This window comes from Pholcus phalangioides, unplaced genomic scaffold (assembly GCF_987345545.1).
Source record: "Pholcus phalangioides strain wild (caught in Gottingen) unplaced genomic scaffold, Ppha-v1.0 ptg000014l_1, whole genome shotgun sequence".
NCBI classification, from domain to species: Eukaryota; Metazoa; Arthropoda; class Arachnida; order Araneae; family Pholcidae; genus Pholcus; species Pholcus phalangioides.
The window spans coordinates 28,085,574-28,099,519 of NW_028301607.1; the positions used below are offsets into that span (position 1 = coordinate 28,085,574).

General features: G+C 38.0%; 1 protein-coding gene across 2 annotated transcripts in view; it reads left to right on the plus strand.

The window, feature by feature from the left end:
• The first annotated feature begins 406 nt into the window (after positions 1-406).
• Positions 407-13,946, plus strand: part of LOC149078405 (uncharacterized) — a 76,851-nt gene continuing 63,311 nt past the window's right edge. For both annotated transcript variants that reach the window (XM_089242061.1, XM_089242062.1), the window contains exon 1: positions 407-534. The gene's annotated coding sequence lies outside the window, so the exon portion shown is untranslated. The remainder of the gene's footprint in view (positions 535-13,946) is intronic.

Below are 13,946 nucleotides of genomic sequence, written 5' to 3' on the forward strand. Positions count from 1 at the left end.
AGAAGGTAGGTGTCAACGCCACTTGTTGGGCTGATTTGGTGAGAGAGGGTAGTCTTGGTCCAGGGTCATTTTATTCTTGCGTTGACAGTTTTTCAACGCGGCAAGTACAATTTAAGTGCGGTTATAATTCACAATAAATGATAAAGCATTTCATTATATCTAATATATTATCTTTCAGATAAGGTACAAGTTATTCGATTTGAAACATTTGCTGAATTAAAAGCACAAAAATTATTTAAAGCATCAAATTAGCGTCAAATCTTTACGGGAATTTACAAAAATATAATGGAAATCGTTATTGGAAAAAAAAATTATGGATGGAATTTCTTCTCGTAGTTCTTCTGTTTTTGCTCAAAAGATGGCGTTGCTACTAAATGAAAATATCAGATGAGCTTGGAAGTTTTTTGAGAATCTAGAAAGAAGCCGGGGAGATCATTCATTCCTCTTCCGCATCTTCGACGGTAACTGTATAAAATAAAATCATGCAGCGTCGATTTGGATTTTGACGTGTCGTCAATAGAAAAAAAAAGTCCGGTGAGTTTTTGATAAAAATATTTTGACAACTCAATTATTCATAAAAATTTATACAATTTTCTTTCTAATATTTATTCGATGGAAAACGTTTATTAATAACAATTCACAAAAAAATTGAATGGAATGATAGTTTTGAAGAAGTTATGCCATTCAATTCAATACCAAATAAATTTCTCTTCCTCCAGCAATAATAATATTCCATACTCTTTATTTCGATAATAAAAACAAATTTCGATAAATTGTTAACTACTTTGGGTGGTAACATTAAACTAGAAATGCTATTATCTTGTCCGAGGCTGTGCCGTCTTAAGGAATGGGCCCACCCGTGCACGGCCCGGGGGCCTCAAGAGAAGAGAGGCCTCACAAAAATGAGATCCAGTTGAAATTTTCTAGGATTTACCAGGTAGGGCCTCCGAAAAACCACTTGGCCCGGGGGCCCATGATACTCTTAAGACGGCCCTGCCCGGGGGCCTCAAGCGAAGAGGGGCCTCACAAAAATGAAATCTGGTTGAAATTTTCGAGAAGTTTTTTTGGTAGGGCCTCAGAAAAATCAATTGGCCCGAGGGCCCATGATACTCTTAAGACGGCCCTGGTCTGAGGTATGGATTTTTGATTATGAAACAAAATTGCTTAACATTCCCGGATTTAAACTATTTTCATGTTGTCGTCAATATAAGTTCAGGCGGCATTGCCATGCACACTGCTCTGAAATGATAGCCCTAGTAGAACCGTCTGTAAACTTGACCATTTTATCTCTCTATTTACAGATCCCACTCATTTACAGTAACGGAATTTATCAATGAATTGAAACTTAATATAAATGTAAAAGTATGTATGTCTGTTCTTTATACAAATCTACAATTTTCGACCGATCGTCGCCAAATTTTGCATATATTTTGCATATATACCAGAGTTTCCCAACCTTTTTAGTCCCATCGCCCCTTCTCCAACAATTTTTTTTCCCATCGCCCCCAACGCAATCTAATTGATAGGATTCTGGCTTCTACCGCCACCCTGGAACATTCCATCGCCCCCTAGGGAGCGTTGACGTCCATGGTGGGAATCACTGATATATACCAAACAGGACCGGGATTGAACCGTAAAATTTCGTCAGAGCTGGGCAAGTGCCCGAAATGGGTGAAAAACCGACGGGCAACAATGGTTTTTCGGCCTTAATAATGACTTTCGGAATGTTTGCTTTGGTTATACCGTGGTCCCCAACAATGCGTTTGAGACGTGCATATGTTTTACAATGGTTTGCCTCTTCGTCAACAATGTGTGTGTGCCAGTATTATAGTTTATTCCTTTATAATGGTTTGCCACTTTTTCAATCCTCTCACAGCCGGGTGTTTCTGCTAGTTTTAAATGATATCAAATGTAAAAATGTAATGATCATTGGTGGCATCAAAAAATATTGACCTCCTGAATACTGAATCGATTATTTGTATTGAATATATGGACTATCTATGTAGTTTGGGATTTCAACCGTTGATTCAAAATATAACCAGATCCCAATCAGAAACGTGTCTTGATCATATTTTCTTGCGCCATTTCCCAATAATTACTAATATTTATTCATCTATTTTTTCCATCGATCTAACGGATCATAACCCTATACTCTGCAAATTATTATTCAGTAATATTGGTGTAATTAGTAATTGTCACGAACTAAAATTAATAACAAGCTAATCAGGTATCTTCAAAACTATACATTTTCATCAAATGCTACTGACCCCAGTAACTTGTTCGATGAATTCGTATCCAAACTTGAAACGATTGTTCACAACCATGTTAAATACGTCAACCACACAAAATATAAAATCAAACAGAAACCTTGGATCTCACTCGAACTAAAACAACTTACAAAAATAAAACAAAAACTATACGAAAAATCGTGAAATTGATGTTTCAATAAATATAGCTTATAAAAATGTTGCTCGAATGGTCAAGTCCCAAATTAGAATTGCTAAAAATAATTATTACTCCGAACAATTTTCGAAATGTAACACATCTAAAAAACGCTAGAAGTTATTGGATGAAATAATATTCAAAGATAATAATCACAATTCATTACCAACAAACTGTGATATCAACGTCCTCGCACAAAATTTTAATGCCCACTTTGTTAACATTTCACCATTCAATATTAATATGAATGATGATTACACACTATATCCACTCAAACATAGTCAACTGAATCTACCTCACTCCAACTTTTCCGGAAGAAATTTCAAAAATTATTAAGACTTTACCTGCAACTGGGTCTTCCTCAGATACTTTAAACTCGAAAGTTTTGCAGATACTCCCTAGTAATACGTACTCTCCGACTTAATAAATTATTGTATTGTAAATGGCGAATTTCTTGTATCATTAAAATTAGCAGTGGTAACTTTGTTCAGTTCATAAAAATGGTGATCCAAATGGCCTCAACAGCTTTAGACCGATTTCAGTTTTATGTTCACTTTCAAAGCTTTTTGAAATAATCATTAAAAATATAATTTTTTTCTTCCTCTCACATGCAATTTTTTTAATTTATTAAGCAATACGGTTTTCTTCCAAACAGAAACACAGAGACTGCACTATTGACATTCACTAAGTATATTGCTGAAAAAATTGATGCATTCAAAAAGACTATTTCCATTTTCCTGGACATAAAAAAACATTTGAGAGTGTCCAGCGTCAAATCTTACTCAATAAATTACATATTTTCGGAATCAGAAGTAACGCACATAAATTAATGGCTTCTTACCTTGGTCATAGATCTCAAATACTTAAAGTTGGAAATCATCATAGTATCTCAATGGAAACAATCAAAGGAGTACTTCAGAGCTCTGTCCTGGGTCCATTGTTATTTAATATAGTCATAAATGAACTTTGTAACATTGAATTAACTGGTGAAATCATCACATGTGCAGATGACACAGTACTGTTTTATTCAACTGATGACGATCATCCACTGATTTATTGATAATTCATAATTGGTTTATCAGTAATGATTTACAAATAAATGTAAAAAAAACGAAGTTTATGTACTTCTCTTCTATAGCTAATTTAAATTTCAACCATAATCTGATATTCCACAATAATTACTGCCAAAATATCAAAATATTTATACTTGTAACTGCGAGTCTCGAACAGGTTTCCACGATTAAATACCTAGGTATTCATACCAATCATAACCTTCGATAGAAAACTTATGTAAAATACAGGGTGGACAAAAAGTCCGTAGAACTTTTAAAAATGAATAAAAAACGGAAATATAGCCGAAATAAAAACAAGTTTGCAGGGTTAGCAAACGCTAGGTCACAGGAATTTTTTTTTGCTTAGGAAAAATACCAAAAACAGCCGATAGGTGGCGCTGGTGTGAGTGACTTCGGTGGAGATATGCAAATGAGACGGTTATAAGAACTTGCGCTCCTAATCCACACCAGTTCACCTTTGTTAACCGTGTATGTGGACCTGCTGCACTCTGCCGATAGTGGATTTGTGACTCGCCTGCAATGTATTATCCCCTGTGGTGGTAATCATGTGGAACACATGCTGCTGCAATAAATGATTTGGAGGCATTCTGTTCGTTATCTGCGGCTGTTTTTGGGTTATTTTTTCTCCTGTCTTAATAAATTTCTCGTGACCTAGCGATACTAACCCTGCAAACCGTTTTCTATTTCGGTTATTTTTGCAGTTTTTGTGAATTTTTTGTTTCTATGGATTTTTTGCCCACCCTGTATTTGCAAAATAAACTTCGTTATGTAATTTACAAACTATATTACTTTGAACCAGTGGTTCCTAAAATTTTTTCCTTCCTGCACCCCCAGAGCAATGCGACTTACCTTCTCACACCCCCTTGGATAATACGTTTTTTATCTGTTAAAAAATCAGTTTTTTTTCTGTAATTGATTACATTAATTATCCAATAATTAATTTCTATGAGTTATTTTACTTAATGTTTAATGTCTTTTCGAGTGTGGCTAATATTTAATTTTGGCTTAATTTTTTTTTTGAAAACTAATTCAAAAACGAAACTAAAAAAACCCACTGTTTTTTAACATTGTTTTGAGATTTGGGGGAAAAAAGAAGATTCATTGAATTGGTTCTTCACTTAGTCATTCCAGCCTCAGCAACTATAAATTAATGTTTCTTTGACACTTCACAGAATTTTGTCATGTGTGTTCACGACAGTGTATCAAATCTAAGCACAACATGCAAATAACACGAGTTACCAATGCAAACAGTACATTAATTACCTAAATTAGTTTAGGTAAATGGTAATTTTTCCTCAAAACCGAAATGGAAAACAAATACGATCGCTAATCGAAAAAGAAGCTTTTACAACGCAAAATTCGTATGACACATTTTTGCGAGCAGAAGTCAGAAGATGAGAAGTCAAAATATTGGTATGATTCATATTTTTTAAAAATTGGAAAATTCAATTTTTTCATAATTTTGATTTTCCTGAATAATCAGTGAACATGCAATAATTTTTTTTTCCATCTCGCACCTCTGGTTGGGAACCACTGCCTTAAACCATACATAGATCACTCGTTCATGTTGACACTTTATTACTCCTTATTTCATTCTCTACTATTATATTTTTCGGCTATCTGGGGTGGCGACTTCGTGTCAAATCTTACACCAATAATGAAACCCCAAAAAAGAGCAACAAGACTCATCACAAGTGACTTTTTAACTCCTTCAAAACAACTTTTTCACAGACTTGGAATCCTTCCCTTGCGTCAGCTTTTCTCGTTTCTCAAATACAGTAGATTGAACACAATACATACTCGCTATTACTTCTTTACAAAATCCGTCTAAAAAAGCATTTTACTTACCTCATCCCAAAATTTTGCAACTCTTTGCCACCTTAATATTACTAATTTAATACCTTTCAAAAGACACACGAAGCAATACATTTTTTCAATCAGTGACATTGAGAGTTTCTTATGAACTGTCATATGCTCCATAGGCCCGGGATTACGCTATAAAAGTTTGATAAAAATTATTTTATAAAACTTGAAACATGTAACCAATAAGCACATTTGTCACATTCGAGCGAACTTAACTGATCCGATTACCGGTTGCATTTTTCTAATTTTATAAAAGGACTTTTGTCAAACTTTTATAGTGTAATGCCAGCCTTACTCAGTTAAATTATGAATCTATTAGATTGCAACATTATATTGATTCTGTTATTTGTACTGATCTGAAAACTATGTGATGCATATTTCATATAGTTGTACTCCTTGCTGTGTTGCCAAAAATACTACAAATGTTGTTTATCTGTTTGTTTTGGTATTTGATTTCCCCCCCCCCCTTATATTAACCACTAAAAGAAAAAAAAAGGAACAACAGGAAAATTTAATTTTTAAATTCCCCCGTTTGCGTTTTTTTTTCTTTTTTCCGTTTTAGTTCGTTGATGTTATTCACTAATAAGTAAGTGTTCATTAATATTTATTATAAGCTTGCAGTGTATCAACCAGTATGGGCCTCTAGACCCTTGGCTGATTTTCTGTCTCATCTTGTATTTTATGTAACAAAATGAAACAATTAAGTAATTGAATAGAATTGAAATTATTATTTAGGAGGAATTATTGAGTTTATTGGTTGCCTAAGATAAGGTAATTTATTAATTAACTAGTAAGTGTTCAGATTTTTTTTAAAAAGAAAAATCAATATCAAAACTTTAATTGTGCTTTAAATGTCCAAATGTGGTAAATTCTAATCAAAATCTCGAACCGATCATAAGAAGACTTGTTCGGGAGTGACTCTCTTTGGGTTTTCTGGGCCACATTGGGAGAAAAAAACTGTTTCGGGCCACACTCGAAATGCAAACGATAGCGGATCAGATCCTACTATACTTGGTGGCTAAGGACACTTGAAATCTACCCAAAACAGTATTAAAGTGTTAGTAAAATATTGGAATGTATTGTCCTAGTATTGTCTTACCCAAAAGGTAATTCATTTCTAACAGGCTTACTGGTTGTTTATTCAAGTTTTGTAAAAGATCTTTTATCAAAATTTTATAGTGCAATCCCGGCCTAACAAACATGTTCCTCATGAGTCTAAGGCCGAGATTACACTATAAAAGTTTCATAAAAGTTCATTTATAAAAACTTGAAAAATGCAACCAATAAGGGCATCGGTTGCATTTGCTCGAATGTAACTAACAGATATGCTTATTCGTTGGATTTTTCAATTTTTTTAAAAAAGAGCCTTTATCAAACTTTTATAGTGTAATTTGGGCCTAAATAACGATCTCATTGCATGAATTTCATTTCATTTGGATCATCATTTACGGTTCAAGACGAAAAATAAACATTTTTCGTTTGTTCTGCACGACGTTATAACCTTTGTGGTTTTACTACTGTTACACAACACAATAAAACTTTTCACCACGCTTTTCCCTTTCTAATAATGTTCTTTACCACTGATTCCTCAAATTTTCCGCCCCTTAACTTACCACCTTGGGCTATAGCCAGCTGAGTCCCCCCCCCCCCATAAATACACACCTGTTTACTCATCTCGTGCTCCTATTTACCAAATTGTAAACACATACAGGAATAGATTTATGAAATTTAAGTCACCCGCTGGAGGCAATTTAATTTGCTAAATTATGAGTTAAACTCGGGGAAATTTTTCCTTTGATCAGTTTCTTCATGTTGATCATCGAGAAGCTACCCATACTTGGATAGGACAACCATATACATTTCTACGGCAGTGCATAATATAGTAGTGTTAATTGCAGTCGATCCCGCTTAAAAACTTTCTAATTTAGAACGTTTCCCCGCTTAGAACGACTTATTTTCGTGATTCCAAATAATTCTCATTAAGATTTTCCGTTTAAAGCGTTTTCCCGCTTACAACGTTTTTTATGGCAGCTTTTTTTTTTTTGTTTAAAAACGTTACAAGCGGGATCCACTGTATCACTTTTATTCTTTCGTGATGTATGCTTTTATATTGGGTTGCTGTATTTTGGTTACATTTGACATCCATATTTTTGATGGGCATCTTTTTTTTCAACCAACTCGTTGGGCAATTTGCCAGCTGTGGCATTTGTATTTTAATTTGGCCATCTATATCATCATGATGACGAAAACATCTCTTATGAACGATCGGAAAACCGCTCATGAAGCCACTGTGGGCCTAATGGCTCGACCGACACTTATAACAACACAGCACATTATTTCTCAATGGCATTGAAGAGAAATATATTGTAATAATCTTTCCTAATAGGACTTGAAAGACCAGTTCCTACTGTTCACGCCCCCCCCCTCAATTCTAAAAAAAAAAGAATGAAGGAGAAATAATGTTATTATTTTTATACAACACGCACACACAGGCTTGTCTTTATATTTCCATCGCAAAACTTCCGGCTTGTGCGGCCCGTCCGCGTAGGCCGATCATCATCATCATCATCACCACCGTGATCGGCTTGAAATCGTTATCAAAGGGGTCACTTTTATCATGAGGCTTAAAAATAACCGACTTTTTCTTGAAATACACTGTTAAGAGAAATGACCTCTGCATAGGGCTCTGGTGAATTACTAATTCCTTTTTTTTTAAGACCGGGGGGGAGGGGATGAGATGCTTCATTGTTGCGTTCGTTTTACGAGACGTCCGTCGGCTTTTTTAGAGCGTCTGAAATCTAGTTTTTGTACTTTTTCTTAATGACGTCTGTCTGGATTTGAATACAATGAAGCTTGTTGTGTAGAGGCTTATTTGCGAGGAGGTGAGAGAGTGGAGTTGGAATTTTGAGGAAAAATTTGAGCATTTGAGGCAAATTTGAGGAATGAGTGGTCAAGAAAATTAGAGTAGAGTGGGTGAAGGGTGGTTGAAAACACACTATAAATATGCCTCTGTCTAGAGATCGAGGGACTGCGTTAGTGAGCAAATCCATCCACAGGGTGTGCAAGCATGTAAGTGACCAAAAAACAGTGTGCAAGCATGGGAATGACTGAAACAGTGTGCAAGCATGGGAATGACTGAAACAGTGTGCACGCATGGGAATGATTAAAACAGTGTGAGAGCATGGGATTGGCTGAACAGTGTGCAAGCATGGGAATGACCACAAAAAACTGTAACCATAGGAGTGAGCAAGCATGTGAGTGACCAAAAGATGTGACCTAGAGGGCTTGCAAACATGTTAGTGACCAAAAGATATGACCTAGAGGGCTTGCAAACATGTGAGTGACCAAAAGATGTGACCTAGAGGGCTTGCAAACATGTGAGTGACCAAAAGATGTGATCTAGAGGGCTTGCAAGCATGTAAGTGGCCAAAGCAATGTGCAAGCGCGGGAACTATCAAAAGGAGTGTGTAATCGTGAGAGGTGGGAGAAGCGAGGGAGCGTGCAAACATGTGAGTGACCGAGATGGTGTGCAAACCTGTGAGTGACCAAAAACACTGTGTCAACATGCCAGTGATCATAAAAACTGGGCAAGCATATGAATAGTCGAAGAGTGAGCTAGAGAACCAGGGGTATAGGTCAGGGAGCGGCAAAACGAGTGACCTAGAGAGTTTGTGAGCATGGGAATGAGCAAGAGATTGTACAAGCATACGGTTGGCCAAAAGATGACAGCGGAGAGTGGAGAGCGTATAAGTACAGGAGTGATCTAGAGACGAGGGATGAAAAAAGTGATCTAGAGAGTGTGGAAGCACGTGAGTGACCAAAAGAGCGACTTTGAGACAGATAACATATTTTCAGGGTGGGGGAGCTAAGCGGACTGTACCCCAGGGCGAAAAATTTGAAGAATGAATGGTCAAGAAAATTAGACTAGAATAAGGGAAAAGGGCAGCAAAACCTTGTCTGCCTGTGGACTTGCGGGTGGTGACGTCACGGCTAATCTATTGTCAAAGACATATTTGCATGATATAACTTACTTCCTGCATCGCAGACTGTGTGAGCGTGTGCATAAAGACATCATCGCGGTTTGTTGTCGTCTTCCAGTTGTCATTAGTTGGGTAATTAGAGGTTACGGGCTCAAGGGCGGTGATGATCTTGGAAACGGTCTATTTTCGGCTCGAGACTCAACTCCCCTTCGGTCGGAATTCCCGAGAGACACTCTGCAATTAACGGTTGAACGTCTCTGTTTAAGAGTAAAATGGATCGTCGTCTGTCATTAACCTGATAATTATGGTGGTCGTTATTCTTTTCTTGAAGTCCTAATTAACTGCAGCTTGAACTTATACACGAACCTGTCGGGAAATAAGATCCAATCGAGGTACCGTAACAAGAAGGATGAACCCGAGAATTGAGCGGGAATACTGTATATAGATTTCATTGTTGGAGTTAAGTATGAGCTTGACACCGCGCGCGAAAGGATATTTCGTTTTGGAGCTTCATACGGTCCCCCCCCCCCATATGAAAAGTCTCTCCGCAGAGAGCAGGAAAACCAACAACATGATGAGTACATAACATGAAAATTCAAGCATTTATCATTTTCACATCAAAATATGGAAATCAGAAGGAAGCACCAGCAGAACACGAATCAAGCGCAACTCTCACAACATAAATATGTCAGAGCCATACGCACACTCAGAACATACATTCCGGCATGTACCGATTCGTTAGAAATTCCGCAGAGGAATGTGTACGAGGTGCATGTACGGTTATGTAGTAGTAACTTGATACGGAAAGGATCTTCCGTTCTGGAGCTTGATGCGGAGAAGATTTTCTGTACTGTAGCTTGATACGGAGAGGATCTTCCATTCTGGAGCTTGATACGGAAAGGATTTTCCGTTCTTGATATAGAGAGTATCTTCCGTACTGTACCTTGATATGGAGAGGATCTTTCGTACTGTACCTTTTGATATGGACAGGATCTTCCATACTGTACCTTGATATGGGGAGGATCTTCCGTTCTCAATACGAAAAGGATCTTCCGTTCTGGAGCTTGATACGAAAAGGATCTTCCGTTCTGGAGCTTGATACGAAAAGGATCTTTCGTTCTGGAGCTTGATACGAAAAGGATCTTTCGTTCTGGAGCTTGATACGAAAAGGATCTTTCGTTCTTGATACGGAGAGGATCTTCCGATCTTAATATACGGAGAAGATCTTCCGTTCTTAATACGGGGAGGATCTTCCATTCTGGAGCTTAGTAAGGGAAGGATCTTCTGTTCTCTCTCTGGAGCTTGATCTTTAGAGGATCATTCGTTCTGCGAATATCTCTCTCTCTAATATACATCTCCCGAATATATATACAGTATATAGAAAATGTATATTTTGTTGTAAAATTTAATTAATTTTTGCCGATACTCACTCACCAATACCAGTGCCATAGGCAGCTGTAATATGCAGTGTAGTGTAGTACATACAGTCGACTTCCCGTATTCGCGGTTTTTTTTCCTTTAATGGAAAAAAATGTTTATCAACATTCAGCAATCGCCATTCACGTGTTTTGTTTACAAAATTTGAGTTGTGCGTGTTTAGGATGGCTCATTTTTCTAGTGATACTGATAATTGTGGGTACGAGACTGATACCAAAAAAGTATTCCAATTGATTGTAATATTATAACGGAAAAGGCGAAAAAATTTTACTCTTCTATAAAGGAAAGGCCTGGTTAGACGTCTATTACAGAATTCTATGCAAGTAAAGGTTGGTTTCATAGGTTTAAGTTACGATTCGGATTACGCAATGTCAAAATCACTGGCGATCAAGCATCTGGCGTCTAGGAGGCAGCTAGAAAATTTCCAAAGACTTTGCTTAAAATTATTAAAGAGAAGAGTTATGCACTTCAGCAGGTGTTTAACGCTGACGAAACTGCACTATTTTGGAAGAAGATGCCTAAAAACATTTATCACACAAAAAAAAAAAAAAAAAAAAAAAAAACACGAGTCTCAGGTTTTAAGGAAAATAAAGGTACACTTACCATGTTGTTTTGAGCAAATGCGCATGAGAATATGATAAAAAACACGGTCATTTTCAAATCTGCGAATTCGCGAGCATCGAAGGGGAAGGATAAGTCAAAGCTCCCAGTATTTTGAATGAACAATATAAGAAGGCTTGGCCTACGAAAACACTTTACCTGGATTGGTTTAAACGGCGTTTCGTTCCGAAAGTCAGGAGGTACCGCACACCCAAATGTCAATGAGTTCAAAGCTGATGGCGTGAAAGTCCTTTATATGCCTTCTAATAATCATAACATCTATCATTCAGCCCCTTGATCGGGAGGGGGGGGGCAATGTGAGCATTCAAGACTCACTATACAGGTCACGCAATGCAGATGATTGTGCACGCAATGGAAGAAGATGCAAATTCAGAAAATTTCTTGAAGGTATGGAAGAATTACACTTCGCTAATGCCATTACTGTCAACACTAGAGCCTTGGCAGCTCTCAAGAGAGAAGCAAGTCAACTTGTGTTGGATTAACCTTTGGCCACAATGTGTGCTCCAGGACCCAACCATTTCTACAGAGCCAACTGAAGAGATTATGAGAGACATTGTCACATTAGCGAAACAGGTGGGTGGAGAAAGATTCAATGATATGGATATAGAAGAAGTCGAGAACAGCTAATTAATAGCAATTCGGAGGCATTGACCAAGGAGGAATTGATGCAGCTGACTGCTCGTGAAACTGAAGCGGTACCAGATCAAGATCAAGGTCAAGAAGTGGCAGACAAGTTCACCATTAGTAACATAGCGGAAGGGCTTCGCAAGTTCAAATCAGCAATAGATTATTTTCATGGCATAGATCCCTCTACGTTCTTCACGTGTAGAAAAATTGGTAGAGGAAGCCTTGTCAACATACTCCAACATACTTGATGATATGAAGAAGAAGAAACGGCAAACAGAAATCACAATGCTCTTTCAGAAAACATCGCTGCACCCTCTTTTACATTCCCTTCTACTTCTGCGTCACCCCCTCATGATGTTCAATAAATGAGATGTGCAAAAAAAAAACCCTATGGTTTCGCAGATTTCCCGTATTCGCGGTCCCCCCCCCTCCGCCGGAACGTAACTTCCCCGAATACGGGGAGCCGACCACTTCTGGCCCCAGAATTTTCTAAGGGGGCACCACGGGTGAAAATCAGATGAAAAGGGAGCCAGCCACGAGAAATGATGAAGGGAGGGGCACAGGGATATACATATTTCTGAATATACCTATCACTATACAGAGTGGTCGTAAAATAATTTTGCCGATATACGAGCTTCTAGCGGCCACAAAAATCAATGAATGCGAATGAAATTCAAGATATCGATGTTTCTCAGAGTGTGCCCTCGGAAATGAAGACCAAACAAAAAACGAAGCTCTCTTGGTTACGGTCACAGAAACGAAATTTTGAAAAATTCAAATGGCAGTATTCACTTTTAATGCATTGCTAAGTGATCGGCGCAGTGAGAAACCATGAATGGCGTTGGGACAGTTACCTGTAGCACCATAAACGCCGATGCAGGGCACAGACAAAGAAAATCTCACCAAGGGGTTGGTGCGCTAACCCAGTGGTTCTCAACCTGGGGCCATATGGCCTCCTCGTGGCCCCAAGATTTTATAAGATGGGGGGAGGGACACGGGTGAAAATCATATGAAAGGGGAGCCAGCCACGAGAAATGGTGAAGGGAGCACAGAGAGATGTGAAGGAAAGCTTTTAAGTGAAATATGTTGGAAAAATATGACTACTTGCCTAATCCATAAGAGCTGTCCATAGAACGAGGGCCATCTTAACCTACCAGTTCATGTCGGCATGACCCGGGCCTCATATCCATAAGGAATACAGAATGAGATCTACCACTCTGATTTTCAAACGTAAAAAGTATGTAAATATGTAAACTGTAATTTCCACTTAAGTATGGGGGCTCCATAACATTTTTTTGCCCGGGGACCCATGATGTTGAGACTGCCATTCATACCCTCCTTCCAAGAAGGAAGCTCACTAAATTCTAGTCCAGGGTAGATGCAGACCCAGGATGATGTGTCGGGAGGATTGATTTATTGTGTTGGTTCGTTGGATCGTCCCGTATGTCCCGTATTTACGGGACGATCATTAAATACGGTCAATTCAACGAACCAACACACAGACCTGTGCCGCTTTAACGCATGGGCCCACCCGGACACGGCCCGAGGACCTCAGAAAAATGAGAAGTAGTTGAAATTTTCGAGAATTCACCTGGTAGGACTTCAGAAAAGTCACTTAGCCCGGGGGCCCCATGATGCTCTTAAGACTGCTCTGTTCCTACACAATTATGCACTGGGAGAGAGAATCAACCACATTCTGGATCCAGCCTAAGGTTTCAGAGATCGATCTTATTTGAAAAATTTAAGGTTCATTATAAATTTAGTTTTTATTCAATTCAATTTTTCACAAGTAGGAAGAGTCTCTCTCTCTCTTGGATGGGGGGGGGGGCGAAAAATAAATATGGACTAAAAAAGGCATGAGCTGAAAAAGGTTGAGAAACACTGCGCTAACCCCTCGGTGAAA